The 14,836-nt window shown below is 48.9% G+C and overlaps 1 long non-coding RNA gene across 1 annotated transcript; it reads right to left on the bottom strand.

The window, feature by feature from the left end:
* Positions 1 to 190: 190 nt before the first annotated feature.
* On the bottom strand, positions 191 to 14,419 carry LOC140903965 (uncharacterized). The gene is made up of 3 exons (XR_012156396.1): positions 13,813 to 14,419; positions 11,238 to 11,403; positions 191 to 249 (listed from the first exon to the last, which is right to left on the bottom strand). It is a non-coding gene; the product is annotated as an uncharacterized lncRNA (long non-coding RNA).
* Between the last annotated feature and the right edge of the window lie 417 nt (positions 14,420 to 14,836).

The following is a 14,836-nucleotide window of genomic DNA, read 5'->3' as shown; positions in this document are numbered from 1 at the left end:
ATCATATGCCAATTGCTCTCAGCAATTACCCCCTTAACTCCCAGACCCGTTGCCTCAACACCAATCCCCCACTAATGTTTCAGTCCCTCACTTGTTCTAACCCTGTACCTGGTGGGGATTAATCCACCTCTGTGGCATAGAAAAATGGAAGACAAACCTGGATCTGCTGGGAGCTCCCAATAATTTAGGAGTAGAATTTCTCAGAGGGGCTCTTAAGCAAAGGCAGGCTCCCACTTGGACAGATGTTTCCTATAAAAAACAAAATAAGAAACATAAAAGCATAGAACTAGAGAGAGCAAATCCAATTAAGTTAAAAAAAATTTGCTGGGTTGGAAAAGGTCTTTAGTTAAGTAACCAGCATAGTATTTCTCTCTATTAAAATGACTAGAGGAGAGAGTTTGGTTTCCAGCACAATGCTCTGTCCTTGAGAGCTGCGCTTAGTGGAGTGGAAAAAAGACAGCTGGTTGTCTGCATCTCTTTGTCACTTGCAAAAGGAAATGTTAAAATCTGAGCCAAAAAGGGATTTGCGGAAGGAAAAGTATCGAGGTTAGTATTTAAAAAAAAAAAAAAAAAAAAGATTGATTTTTCTCCCACAGCTCTTCCGGATTTTTGGCTTGGGAGCTAAGATTCCTCTGGGAGCTCCAGCAAAGTGTAGGTTTCACAGAAATGGGCAATTTGTTGTTTTAATTCTCTAAAACCTCAGAAGCCACAATGTGGCTCAGTTCTACAAACTTGTTTCTTTCCTGTCTCTGGTCAAAGGTGATAACTGACAGGAGCCAGCGTTGAGCCCATCCCAGGAGCTTAAGAGTGACAAACAAAGAGATAAGGAGGACTTGTGGCACCTTAGAGACTAACAAATTTATTTGAGCATAAGCTTTCGTGAGCTACAGCTTATGCTCAAATAAATTGGTTAGTCTCTAAGGTGCCACAAGTCCTCCTGTTCTTTTTGCGAATACAGACTAACACGGCTGCTACTCTGAAACAAAGACATGGAGGCCTACTTCTAAATTATGGCCTGCTTTTTCAAAAGCAACTGTTGATTTTTTGCGGGGAGAGGACATGACTGTTGGTGGGGCAGTTTGAGCCACTTTAAATTTCTCCCAGTGGATGTTCTTTAATCTAGCAGAAAAAGGCATAATGAGATCCACTGGCTGGGAACCTGAAGCTTGACAAATTCAAGTTAGAAATAAAGGGACACATTTTTAACAGGCAGGGCAAGTAGCCATTGGAACAAGGTGGAATCTCCATCACTCCATGTCTTTAAATCAGGACTGGGTCTCTTAGAATCATAGAATATCAGGGTTGGAAGGGACCTCAGGAGGTCATCTAATCTAACCCCCTGCTCAAAGCAGGACCAATCCCCAATTAAATCATCCCAGCCAGGGCTTTGTCAAGCCTGACCTTAAAAACTTCTAAGGAAGGAGATTCCACCACCTCCCTAGGTAACGCATTCCAGTGTTTCACCACCCTCCTAGTGAAAACGTTGTTCCTAATATCCAACCTAAACCTCCCCCTAAATCTTTCTAAAAGATGTGCTCCAGCTCAAAAGGAAGTTACGGGCTTGATGCAAAGATCACTGGCTGAGGTCCTCTGGCTGGTGTAATGCAGATCTGACTAGATGATATAACGGTCCCTGTCTGGCCTTCACATCTAAGAGCCTATGGCAGTCACTTTCTGAAAATCAGGTCCCTTTAAGGAATCTCAGCTTGTGCACCTAAAATTTGATGGCCCCCAAATGTGCTAGTAGGTCTGCATTTTCAGAAGTGACTAGGGGAGGATTAACAGCTGTGAATCACTGATCCCCTTAGATTAAGTAGGTAAATTAGCTAGGGGGGCTTTTGGCCTTGAAGACCTCTATTGGTCACCAACTTGTTCATCTGTCTCCTAAGCACCCCCATCTGTTGAGCTAATGAGCTAACTCCTCCTTCTCATAGGGTACGTCCACACTGTCATTAAAAACCCACAGCTAGCCCATGCCAACTGACTCGGGCTTGCTAGGCTGGGGCTGTTTAATTGTGATGTAGCATTCAGGCTGGGGCTGCAGCCCAAGCTCTAGGACCGTGAGAGGATCCCAGAGCTCCAGCTGCAGCCTGATCCTGAATGTCTACATGGCAATTAAACAGCCCCTTAGCCCGAGTCCAGTAAGCCCAAGTCAGCTGGCACAGGCCAGCCGCAAGTGTCCAATTGCAATGTAAGTATGCCCATAGAAGTTAGAATCCTAGAAGCTCCTTGAATTACAGACATCAGAGATAGGCATCTTCTATCTGAACAACTTCTCCATTACCAGGTAAATGGAGGATTGCTTCCAACCACCACGGTATGTTCTGCAGCTATTTGTCTCAAGAAATGCAGCTTCCGTTGCTTCCCTTGGGAGACTATTCCTCAGTCTGTGATCTCATTACTAGGTAGTTGTTCCCCATCTCCAGTTTATCCTTGCCTTTCATTTCAATCAATCAGTTACCAACTGCGGGGAACAATCCTGCATTCGCAAGGAAATGGATTGGATGGTCCAATGTTTACAGTGTTGTTGGATGGTTTCCATTTTTATTTTCTGTGATTCATCTCGCTACTACTAAGAGCTGGACGAAGATATTTTGGCCGAAACTTTTTTTTTTTTTTTTTTGGACAAAACAATGGAAATTCACATTGACCAAAACGGTTCACGAGCATGTGCCAATTTCACCAAACGGTTTCAGTCAAAACGGAAAAAAACAATTGTCTTTTGTCAAGACCGAGAGGGGACAGGAAAACAGTTTTCATGTACATAAAAGGTTGTTGCAAGGAGGAGGGACAAAATTTGTTCTTCTTAACCTCTGAGGCCAGGACAAGAAACAATGGGCTTAAATTGCAGCAAGGGTGGTTTAGGTTGGATGTTAGGAAAAAATTCCTGTCAGGGTGGTTCAGCCCTGGAATAAATTGCCCAGAGAGGTTGTAAAATCTCCATCATTGGAGATTTTTAAGAGCAGGTTGGACAAACCCCTGTCAGGGATGGTCTAGATAATACTTAGTCCTGCCATGAGTGCAGGGGACTAGATTAGATGCCCTCTCGAGGGCCCTTCCAGTCCTAAGATTCTATGAAGTGTCAAAGTAAATGGTTTTCCTCGATTCATGAGCAGGTTTTGGTGCCGTTCACAAAAAACAAGGTGTGAGTGGTGGCAAGACACCCTTAGGCAACCTTCATCAAGTCATCTGCCTGGCCGTGGTACCCACCAAAGGGCCAGTTCCTCAGCTAGTGTGGATTAGCGTTACTCCAGTGGTTGCAATGGACCTGGGCTGCTTCCCATCAGCTGTGGGACCGGCTCTCAGCATAACCAGGAAACCCCCCATCCCAGCTTTTCTGCAGTGGGGTTTTATCAAGGAGTGACCCCATCTGGATTATTTCCCACGGAGCCTAAAGCTTGGTGGCTTTGTCAACAAAAACCCCATGCAGCACAGAGCCAAGAATGCACACACGCATACACAAATATCTGCTACCAGGCCCGGACCACTGGGGCAAAGCTCAGCAGCCCCAGGCTGCTCCTGTTTCCAAGCAGAATAAGGAATTCCACTTTCAGAACAACACAAACAAATATAAAAATCCACATGACATATAGGCAAGAGGCAGCTAATTGCAACTAAACATGGGAAATCTGAGGGGCTTATAACTCTGAAATGTCTTTGCCTATTAAGCCGAGGCTCGATTCCCCAGTGTCTCACACCCCACCCGGCCCCCTTCATTTGCAGCAAGAAGGTTTAAAAGTCAAGTCAGCCAAAAAGGGGAACAAAGGAAAGGATTCCCCGGAAACCCTTGAACAAACAGTTCTGAAACTGAGCGTCTCTACTGCCCACGCAACACCTACCAGAGAGGGCAGAGGCTGGGTGAGAGTCACTCATCAAACATAGCTGTCTTAAAGCCATGTCCACCCACAGGCAGCAGAGCTGAGAAGAGAATGAGGGGTGGGAAATGTGCTTTCAACCCACCCATCCCAGCTGTTCCACTTCCTGGACCTGACGGGACTTCTCAGCGAAAGACACAACAAAGCAGTAAGCGTGAAGGTGGAAGTGCAGGTGTCTGGGGAATGATGTACGCAGTCAGATTTACCGTACGTCAGAGGGAATAAACTAGCCCCAACCCTGGGTGGTGAGTGGCGTTTTTGGGAGGGAAGGTGCAGTGGGGTCCTGGCTTCATGGCAAGAGTAACATTTGTCTAGCTAACCTTTGCATGAACTGCATGGAATTAAAATGTTTCCTTTTGGAGGAGCTGTTCAGAATTGCACAACTCCCCAGCATTCAGGAGCTCGAGGGGAAAATATTTACTGACATTTTTGCCTTTGTGCTCTCTCGGCACTTGGTTCTCATGCAAGGGTGCTGGAACAATTTGGATAGTGGGGGTGCACCGCTGAGAGTCATTAACCCCACTGTAAACCCTGGATATGATGGAACCCACTTCAAACCAGGGGAGGCGGCAGCCCCCCTACTTCCAGCACCTACGTTCTCATGTTTATTCACACAGTAATACTCTAGCTTCAGGGAACGCAAACAAGCAGCGATTCCGATTCTTTGCCTCACCTCCCTGGGGCTGCACCACATCGACCCCACTAGCATTCCAGGGCTTAGATGTGCAAAGGGGCACTCGTATCTGCTTGTGCCAGAACGTGGGCATCCATGCACCACACTGGATACACCTCTGAGCTTGTCAGGCTCCCATATCAAGGAGGGAGCACGTCTAATGGGTAAAAGAAAGGTCTGGGAGCCAGGCTCTGTTCCCAGCATTGCCACTTGCCCCCGTGACATTGGACAAGTCGCTTAACTTGCTGTGCCTGGCTTTCCCTGTCTATCCAAGTCGAGAGGACAATAGCTACTGAGTAAAAGGGGTGTTTTAAGGCTTCATTAGCATTTGTAAAGCACATTGGAGACCACTGGCTAGAGGGGGTTTTAGGTGTGAAATACTGTACTGTTGAACATCTGCCTCTCAGCAACTCCTGGCCTGTGTGAAGTTTAGCTGTGTGCGTATCTATGCTCTTGACAGGGACTCGGCATATGCCTGAGGATACATGTCACCTGATGCACATTTCTATGTGTTTTTCCGAGTATCCATGTACAGCCCCGTGCACTTAAAAGCCAGCATTTACTACACTGCAGTTTTTTTCTCCGACTCGTGAGCTACTTACGCTTCAGACAACGCCTTAGATCGGTAAAGAAACTAAAGGGGCACCATACATGCTGCATGGCTCAGCATAGGTGTGTCTGTCAAAATATGCGTATCTAAACTTGTCTAGCTGTGCTCTGCCTGTCTGTGTGGGGGCACAGGAGGGCTGCCCGGGTCTCAGATATAGAGTTCTCGGCTGACTCAGATGCTCTGCACCGGTCACTATGGGAAGCGACCCACATGGAGCCATGACCTAGGGGCTTGCTTGTATGGAAAATACCACGCAAACCTCGTAAATTGCTGCTAACATTCTGGCAAGCAGCACCCTCCTTATATGGGAGGATAGGTGCTGACTCCGTGGGTGCTCCAGGGCTGGAGCACCCACAGGAAAAAAAATTGCAGGTGCTCAGCACCCACCGGCAGCCCCCCACAATCAGCCCCCCTGCCCCTGCTCCCAGTGCCTCCCACCGGCCGGCCATCAGACGTTCAGCAGCGTGCCGGAGGTGCTGGGAGGGACGGGGTGGGGTGGGGGTGGAAAGAGGTGGAGCGGGGGTTTGGGGGAAGGAGTGGAGTGGGGCCTGGGGCAGAGCAGGGGTCCAGCATATCTCCTCCCCCCCCCCAGCAACTCATGAAGATGGCCATTATGTATGGGAGATAGGTAGCCCCCTTTCATGGTGAGGCCAGGAGGAACAGAGAGAGCTTCCTGCTAAGAAGCTGAAGTAAAGTTATCAGAAGTGTCTTAGTAACTTAGGCACAGATCAAAGTTATTTAGGTGCCTAATTCCTGATGATCTGGGCCTTTGGAGCCTAAGTCCTATTGGCAGAAGTGATTTAGCCACTGGGGAGTCTAAGGGCATTTGACTTATATTGAGATTTAGGCTCCTAAGTGCCCCCAGGTCGCTTCAGAAAGTGGGACTTAGTCACTTCTGAAAATTTCAACAAAAGGCTAGTGCACAGGGCGTAGAGCGGGACTGGGAGTGAGGAGCCCTGAGTGCTGTTCCCAGCCCTGGCACCGACCCATAGGGCGACCTCAGGCCAGTCACTTCCCCTCTCTGTGCCGCTGCTCCCTCCCTTTGGCTCTCACCTTCCTTCGGGAGCGCCTCTTGCTTCGTGTGTTGTATAGCACCCATGCCGTGGCCACCCCACCCATCTTTATTAAGGCTTATAGGCGTTACTGTTACCTAAATAACAGGGCAGGACGGCGAATGAGGACGCCAGCCAGCAAGGCTGCTGAATGACGCACATGCCAAGCAATTAATCCCCGGGAAACAAGGATGCGTCCAGATCTTTGCTAGGCACAAGGCACCTGCCCCACTCTTCCCCTGGCCACAACAACAAAGCCCTCGGCACACAATGCCAGTAACGCTGACGGAAAAATCCATCCCGCTCCCTCCAAGGTGCGAGTTCAAGACACCCGGCCAACACAGCCCTTTCTACAAGCAACATGATCCCTGGAACGGAAAACCGCCCTGTCCCGAAGTCCACAGAGCTCCGAGCCTGGTGCTCAGCCAGGGCCGAGCTGCCCCCGTGTTGGACCCAGCCCGCTGTTGGGGTCTGCGTGCTGGAAAGGCCATGCTAGCCTGCAGCAGGCTGGACCCACTTCTTCCATGGGCCTGTGCACTACCAGCCCTCTGCCTGCATTCACTCACGGGCCCTTTGCCGCACTCCCTGGGAAAGCCACACCCGCAGCCCTCTGATCTTTTTTGTTCTGAAATTTTTCTTTTCTCTCTTTTTTTTCCCCTTTTTTCGGGGGTGGGGGGAGGTAGGGAAATAACAGCATAAGAGAAGACTCAACAATACCCCACCCCCGCCAGAATAAATCGTTATCACATGAAACAAAACATCCCCCCACATCATCAGCTTCATGGGCAGCAGGTGAACCCCCTCGCCCGCGTCGGGGAGGCTAGCCCACGGGCCCCGCCCCTTCTGCCTGAGGCCCCGCCCACCGGAGCCCTCCCCCACAGCTGGAGGAGCCCCAGCCTGCCCACTCCAGCTGGCCCCCCCAGTGCCGGGCCAGCCCCTCCAGCATTGCCCTGGGCTGCCCCAGGCCGCCAGCTGGAGCTGAGCCCCCGCCGGCTTCCGGGTAGAGGGGGCGGGAGGGCGGGGCCTCTGGGCGGAACATGCACAGGGCCACGGCCTAGGTCAGGGGAGGTTTAGCCTGCCCTGGCCTTTGATACACCCCACCCACGAGCAGCTTATAGGACCCAGCCAGGCGTCATTCGGCTGAAACTGAGCAGGGGGAAATCAAGGGTGAATATCAGAACAAAGATCCCAAACAGCGAGGTCTGCTGGACTGCGGAACAGACAGCTGTCCAAGGGAAGAATGTGGAAGCTCCATCATTATTTTATCACTTGTATTACCATAGCAACTAAGAGCCCTTGTTATGGACCACGCCCCCGCACTGTGTTCGGTGCTGCACGAACAGAGAACCAAAAGATGGCTTCTGCCCCAGACCTCTTACAATCCAAGTATAAGACAAGAGACAACAGATGGATCCGGAGATCACGTAGTTCATTTGCAGTTACACACCCTAAGATGAGGATAATCAAGCCTTCCGCTTCAGGATCTACACCGATCACGAGAGGGGTTGGACAGAAATCGGCTAGGCGCTGCACAGCTGGACTGTTACGTCACGGGTTGGTTCGGGTGTCTCAGGTCCTCTGAAGTGTTGTGTATTGACTACAGCCAGGGGAACAGATCAGTGGTGTGGAGGCCAGTATAGCCATTTGGGGAAGAGATTCTCTCTTTTGGTGTTTGCACAGCACCCAGCACAATGGGCCCCCGTTCCCACCTGGGGCCTTGGGATGCTAATAAAACATGAAGATTTAATAATAACAACAGCAAGAGGCGTGGTTCCAGACTAGATAGACCAATTGGGCAAACCTTAGGGTCTTATATTAAATATCGTGCTGGGTAAAGCCCTTGTTGAGGGATTTAATATTTCACTCTGAAGCATGTGATACTGTCTGCTCTAGGAGACAGACAAATGCATTAGATGGACCATTGTCTGATCTGGTATGTCCTATGATCCCAAACCCTTGAAAACACAGTAGAGGGAACAGTCTTGCCTTGGTCCCTGGTAGGATCCCATCCCTCCCAACTGCTATCACAGGGTTTATCTAAACAACAATTTGATTGACAGAGCCCTAGATTGCTGCCATGCGGATCCTGCTACCTCACACTAAAAGTTCAGTGGCGTGCTTTGAAAAAAAAACCCAAAACCCAGCATGTAAAGGGCTTTTCTGGACGTGCCACCCCCCGCAGCCCTTTAGCGCCCCGTGAGGTTCCCAGCGCAGTGTGCCGTGGAGATGGCAGCTCCAGCATGTGGCGTGCGCAGCGTCCATCCATTTCACCCCGGCTCCCTTCAAAGACAAGTAGCTTCCCAGGTTTGAAACAAAATGCAGATCCCCACGGCCACTTTTACGAGCAAGGCAGAGGCAGCTGGCTGCCAACACAGTGAGTTTACAGCCACATGATTCACTCCCCCGCCCTTCCAGATCAAGGGAAAACAGGGCCATTAAACCTATTAACGGCCCTACTTCAATTCAGGTCCTGTCCCCCACATCACCTGAGCTAAAGCAGACAGGAGAAAGAAAGCCTGTCTCCGTTTTCACTCTGGCCTCTGTAAATGGATTCGGTGCCTGCCGAGTCCCGGCGTTTATTAGGATATAAAAGCCTTTAGAATGGAATGGTTTTCCTGCCTCTGAAGGAGTGGCGGGGAGGAGAACAGAAAGGAGCATGTCCTGGATAACATCCCGGCGCTGAATGGAACAGCTGCTAACGTTCCAGCCTGCCCACGAACACCTAAGGGCTGCTCCAGGAGAGTAATTCTCCACTCGTGGTCTGGAGCTCGGTGTCAAGTGGAGGTGAAGCAAGCACTTCACAGGGAAAAGTACAGGGAAACCTGTCGAATCCCTGTAAATAGTTTGTGAGCATGCTAGCTGCTCACTCTGGGTATGTCTATATGTCTAGTAAACCCACGTCTGTGGGACGTGGGCTTGGGGACTCAGTGTTTCCAAGCCCGCACTTGAACATCCATGAAGCATTGGAAACCTGGGCTTAGCTAGTGCATCCACAATGCACTGCCCAGACCTTCTGACTTGGGTCTGTGGCTTATGCTGCATCCACACTGCAAAACAGGGCTCGGACCCAAGGTGCAGCAGGACTCGGGCTCTGACACATACCCCAGCAGGGTCCTAGGACTGATTCCTTAGTGCTTCCTGACCTGAGTCAGACTGATTTGTGCGTGGAAAGAAGAGAGGCTTGGGCTCCAACCTGAGTCAGAGCCCAGATTTAGTGTGAAGTGTAGACGTATTTTTGAAACCACCAGAAACCAGTCAGAGCAGCAGTGTGTCTGTAGCTAGGCCTAGCATGTTTGTGTATATTACTTAACATGGTTACTGGGGACGCAACTGGGCCCACGTCCATATTGCTGGCATTGGGTAAAGAGCAAGACACAACCAAACTGTGATTTTGGCCCTGTATATTACAGACAGCCTCTCCTCAAAATGCATCACCTCAACAGGGAGTGAAGGGGAATCTGCTTTCCAGGAAGCTGTCAGCCCTCTAGATTCAAGGTTTCCCAGCAGTGAGAAAAGACTAGGCCATGAGGAAATTGGAACTGCAGGCGACATGATGGGGGTTTGCCCCATGAACAGCTCTGTTGCTAGAAAGAGAATGGAAAGCACTTGAAAGTTAAGTCAGGGTCCAGGATATCCGTATTGCTGGAGCCCCGGATGATATCAACATAAGAACGGCCATACTGGGTCAGACCAATTGTCCATCTAGCCCAGTATCCTGTCTTCCAACAGTGGCCAATGCCAGGTGGTTCAGAGGGATTGAACAGAACAGGGAATCTTCAAGTGAGCCACCCCCTGTGGCCCACTGCCAGCTTCTGGCAAACAGAAGCTAGGGACACATCAGAGCACGGTTTTGCATATTGAATCTCTGAGTCTCAAAGCCACAGAAAAATTCAATCCTGAACTCCGCAAATGAGGCATGCCAAAGGATCCCATGAGCACGAAGTGCTCTAGCATCCCCATGTGCAAAAACAGGGGATGGGACAATGCAGACAGCACTATTATTGCGACCCTGCCTGCAAAATCCCCCAAAGCAGCTCAAGTCACAGGAGGAATTGCTTACTGGGGTCAGAAGTTATTGTTCTTCCCTGGCCTGAACCTTGTCTCATGGGTACATCAAAAATAATCGCCAGGATCTAATCCACTGCAGTGCAAAGTGCTTTGGGAGGGTGGGAGTTCAGAAGGTATTCTGTGGGTCTCGCCACCTTCATTGTCTGTCTGTTTTCTTCCCAGCACTTCTGACCACCCAGCCACGCAACCTCACCAACCCTTAACACCACTACCCCACAACACCCGTCTTCTCCTCTCCTGCCATCAATAGCACCAGATCTGAGCAACAAGCCTACCTGGATTTATTGTTATTTATATTGCCATAGCATGTAGGAGCTCCAGTCACAGACCAGGACCCCCGGGTGCTAGGTGCTATACAAAGACAGAACAAAAACCACAATCTGCCCCAAAGAGCTTAAAATCTAAGCAGGACAAGAGATAACAGGTGGATGCAGAGCGAAAGAATCAGAGAAGCACAAGGAAATAATTGTAATACCTAGCTCTTAGATAGAACATAAGAACGGCCATACTGTGTTAGATCAAAGGTCCATCTAGCACAGTGTCCTGTCTTCCAACAGCAGCCAATGCCAGATGCTTTAGAGGGAGTGAACAGAACAGGTAATCATCAAATGATCCATCCCCTATCACCCATTCCCAGCTTACAGAGGCTAGGGACACCATCCCTGCCCATCCTGGTGAGTAGCCATTGATGGATGTATCCTCCAGGAACTTTATCTAGTTCTTTTTTGAACTTTGTTATAGTCCTGGCCTTCACAACATCCTCTGACAAGGAATTCCACAGGTTGACTGTGCATTGTGTGAAGAAAGACTTCCTTTTGTTTGTTTTAAACCTGCTGCTTATTAATTTCATTTGGTGCCCCCTAGTTCTTGCATTATGAAGAATAAATAACACTTCCTTATTTACTTGCTCCACACCAGTAGATCTCAAAGCACTTTACAAAGCAGATCAGAATCATTACCTGATTTTAAAGATGAGGAAACTGAGGCACAGTGAGGTGAAGTGACTTTCCTAAAGTCAGAGCTAGGATTAGAATGCAGGTCTCCTGAGTCTCAGTTGAGCTCTATCCACTAGGCCACACCATGTAGTCAATCCTGTGGCTTATTCACTTTTATGCTTCCACGGACCTGCAGGGTCAAATGCAGACGGACATTAACAAAGAGCAGAAAAAGCAAGCAGAGTAGGGATTACCGTGTGTGCAACACTTAGCACATGGGGCTGGGGCCTCTAACTCCTACTGAAATGCAAATTTAATCACAAATAAACCTATTTGCTCATGGATTGAAGAGCACAGGAATGAAGACACATAGGGTGCAGTGGAGTGGGCAAATTAATTCTCAGAGGCAACGCTCTGAGATCCAGGGATGAAAGGTGATTTGTAACAGCTGGATGGGAAATTAGGTTTTTGACTAAGTGGAAGGCCTGTCCAGAAAAAAATGTAGGTTTATTTACTTATTTGGTTGGAAAAATGACCCCCAAACCCCCTTTCTCCCCCGCATCTTTGGGCAGTTTTCAGCTACATTTTCTTTTGCTGTTTTTGATTTTTCAACAAAAAGTCTAAATTTTCCTGGGGTGGGGGTGGGGAGGGATGCCCATTTTTGACCCACTCTAGCACTAAGTTTTATTATTATGATATGGCTCCCAGTCCAGAGCTTATCTTCACTCTGCAGCCAGCTCAGGGAGGGATGGGAACACCAAGGACCAACACTGGCAGCTGAGACTGAAAAGAGACAGAGAAAGGCAGGGGGTTGATGGGGAGACAAAGAAAGGAGATTAATGAAAGGGGGGGCAGCAAAACCCCCACCCTTTCTCCGCTTATCTAATGGTTGAGAGTGTGAAGCCGACTTTCATTGGAGGCCACCTTCTGCCTAAGAGAAACAAAAATACACTAATGTGTTTGTTCAGAAAACGATCCCTGGCCTGGACCAGCTCAGCCAGGATGCTGGAGATGCAGAATCTCCCCTCCATGGATCAGCACGTCCGTGCTGTTTAATCCAGACAGATGGACAGTTTCCGCTGTGCTTCACTGACCACAGTGGCACTCCCTGGGCTGACAGCACCTGCTAGGTGGGGGGAAGAGAGAGCTGTAATCAAATATTGACAGCTTAGCTTCAGCTGTCAGCCCCGGGGGAAAGGGAAGGAGCAGAGAGCGGGGGAGTGGTATTTCTCATTGCAGCCTCTGGCTGGGACAAGGCTATATCACCTCACCCCTTGGGGGGAGGGAGAGCTCAGTGGTTTGAGCATTGGCCTGCCAAACCCAGGGTTGTGAGTTCAATCCTTGAGGGGGCCATTTAGGGATCTGGGGCAAAAGTTGGGGATTGGTCCTGCTTCGAGCAGGGGGTTGGACTAGATGACCTCCTGAGGTCCCTTCCCACCCTGATATTCTATGAAACCTCAGCTGCTGTTTGACCTGCCTCTGCACCACACAGAGCCGTCATTTGCAGGGGAGAGGATTGCTACACTCAGAATACGTCTACATTGCAATTGGCAGTGCAAACTGCAGCTCTTACGGACGTACCCACACTAGCTTTGACCTAGCCAGCATAGCTAAAAATGGCAGTGAAAACACAGCAGCACAGACCCCAGTATGGGCTAGCAAAGCAAGTACGTACCCAGGTTTCCAGGTGGGCTTGTACAATCCATAGGGAAATCTTCACTGCTATCTTTAAGCCAGACTAGCTAGAGTGGGTGCCTACCTGGAGCTGCAGTCATACCTCTGATTGCAGTCTAGACATACCCTTGGTTTTAGGATCACCTCTTCCCACCCCACTCCGACAGCCCCAGTATTACCAACCCCAACATTCAAATGTTTTGAGTCGGGCCCCCCAAAAGTCAGGAGATTGGCTTAAAAACCATGAGACTTCCCAAAATAATTGTACATTGGGGGTTTTTCATTTGATTTCTGGTTTCCAAACCTCTCAGGTGCACTTGGCTGCATGTTCAGGCCTCTCTCTGCAACCAGGAAAATTCAATACTTTTTTTAATGTCTAACATAGTCACTTGACTCCAGCAGCTGGAGCTTTAAAGAGAACATTACCTGGCATGAGATCCGCAATTAGACCCCAAGCCTAGCCCTATTTTATGCAGTTCAACTAGTTCTGGCTGGTGCTGCTTGACCTTATTTAGCAACTATATGTAACTAGGATGAAATTAAGAAGGGGGAATAAAGAATAAATATTAGGGAAAATATTCTCCCTAATAGTGAGAGCGAGGAGGGTGTGGAACAGTCTCCTAAGGAAAGTGGTAGAAGCCCACCATGCAAGAGACATAAAACCAGACCAGACTACTCACTTGAAAAAACCATACCAGAGGGAACAATCCTGCACTGGCCGTCTGGGAACTGGGCTGAATAGAATCTTATTGGTCTTCTCCATCTCTAGCTACTATGATTCTGCAATTTTGATACAATGAAAGACAGACAGATACATGGGCTGGTGCATCAGAGAAAATGTATTGGACTTTTACTCTCCACACTAGAACTGGTTTGATGTTCAGGTTCAGAAGTGTTTGGTTAGCTTCCGCACACACTTACTTACATTTCAAGATGCCCTGAGAAAGGCTGTCCTTCTGAAACCTCCATCCTGATGCCGCAGTATGCAGAGATTCATCCAAACTCCTGGGGCCCAAATAAGCCTTCAACTCTGAGGTTTACTGCTAGGCATTTTCCATTCATAAGAACATGGGACTGGCAAGGACTCCTGAGTCAGAGTGCAGTCCCCTGCTGTTGAAGGCATCCACATCATATAAAGCCATTCATAAATTTATCCAGCTCCATCTTAAAACCAGGTAGGTTTCTTGCCCCTTCTAGTCCTGTTAGGAGGCTGTTCCAAAACCTCCCTCCTCTCATGGTTAGAGACCTTCTTATTTCCAGCCTTTCACTCCAGATCAGGTTTCCAAGTTGCTAACCATAGAGATTTCAGCCTCTTACCCTTCCAGACTAAACTGGCACCGATCACTCTTTGCCCTCCAAGAAACTGACCTTTCTTGTCCAGTTCCAGGAGAACACAGACAACCCTTTAACCTTCCCCAACGAAAGCGTCACACAGTTTGACTGGCAAGTCCAATTTAATTTTTTGCATTAACATCATTATCACCATGGGAGGTGCATAAGAAATGCCGATATCTGCAAACTTTGCATCTTGGGGCCATTAGTTTGCATCTGTGCATGCTTACCTTGCATCTTTATTAGAGCTGGCTGACGTGTGGGATTTCCGGTTCACAGGAAATTTTGTTATTTCGAAATGTGGTTTTGTTCTGAATTAGCAGTAATGAAAGCTTGTCTCTCTCACCAACAAAAGTTGGTCTAGCAAAAGCTATTACTTCATCCACCCTGTTTCAGTAATAAATGTCCATTTCACTCAGCGGCTGCTGGGGCTCCTCGCTGACCCCCCGAGTCCCACACCCATGGACTGTGGGAGCTCATCCCAGGACTTCCACACTTTCTACTCCATGGCAGAGAGCCTGGAAACTGGGAGAGGAAACTGTCCAGCAGCCCACCCAGTGAGTTGGCAGGAAACCAAACAAATTTCCCATGGAACCCTGCCTTTGATTCACTGAAAG

Source organism: Lepidochelys kempii, chromosome 27 (assembly GCF_965140265.1).
Source record: "Lepidochelys kempii isolate rLepKem1 chromosome 27, rLepKem1.hap2, whole genome shotgun sequence".
NCBI lineage: Eukaryota > Metazoa > Chordata > Testudines > Cheloniidae > Lepidochelys > Lepidochelys kempii.
The sequence above is the reverse complement of the archived record's forward strand: the minus strand, read 5'-3'. Positions and strand labels throughout refer to the sequence as shown.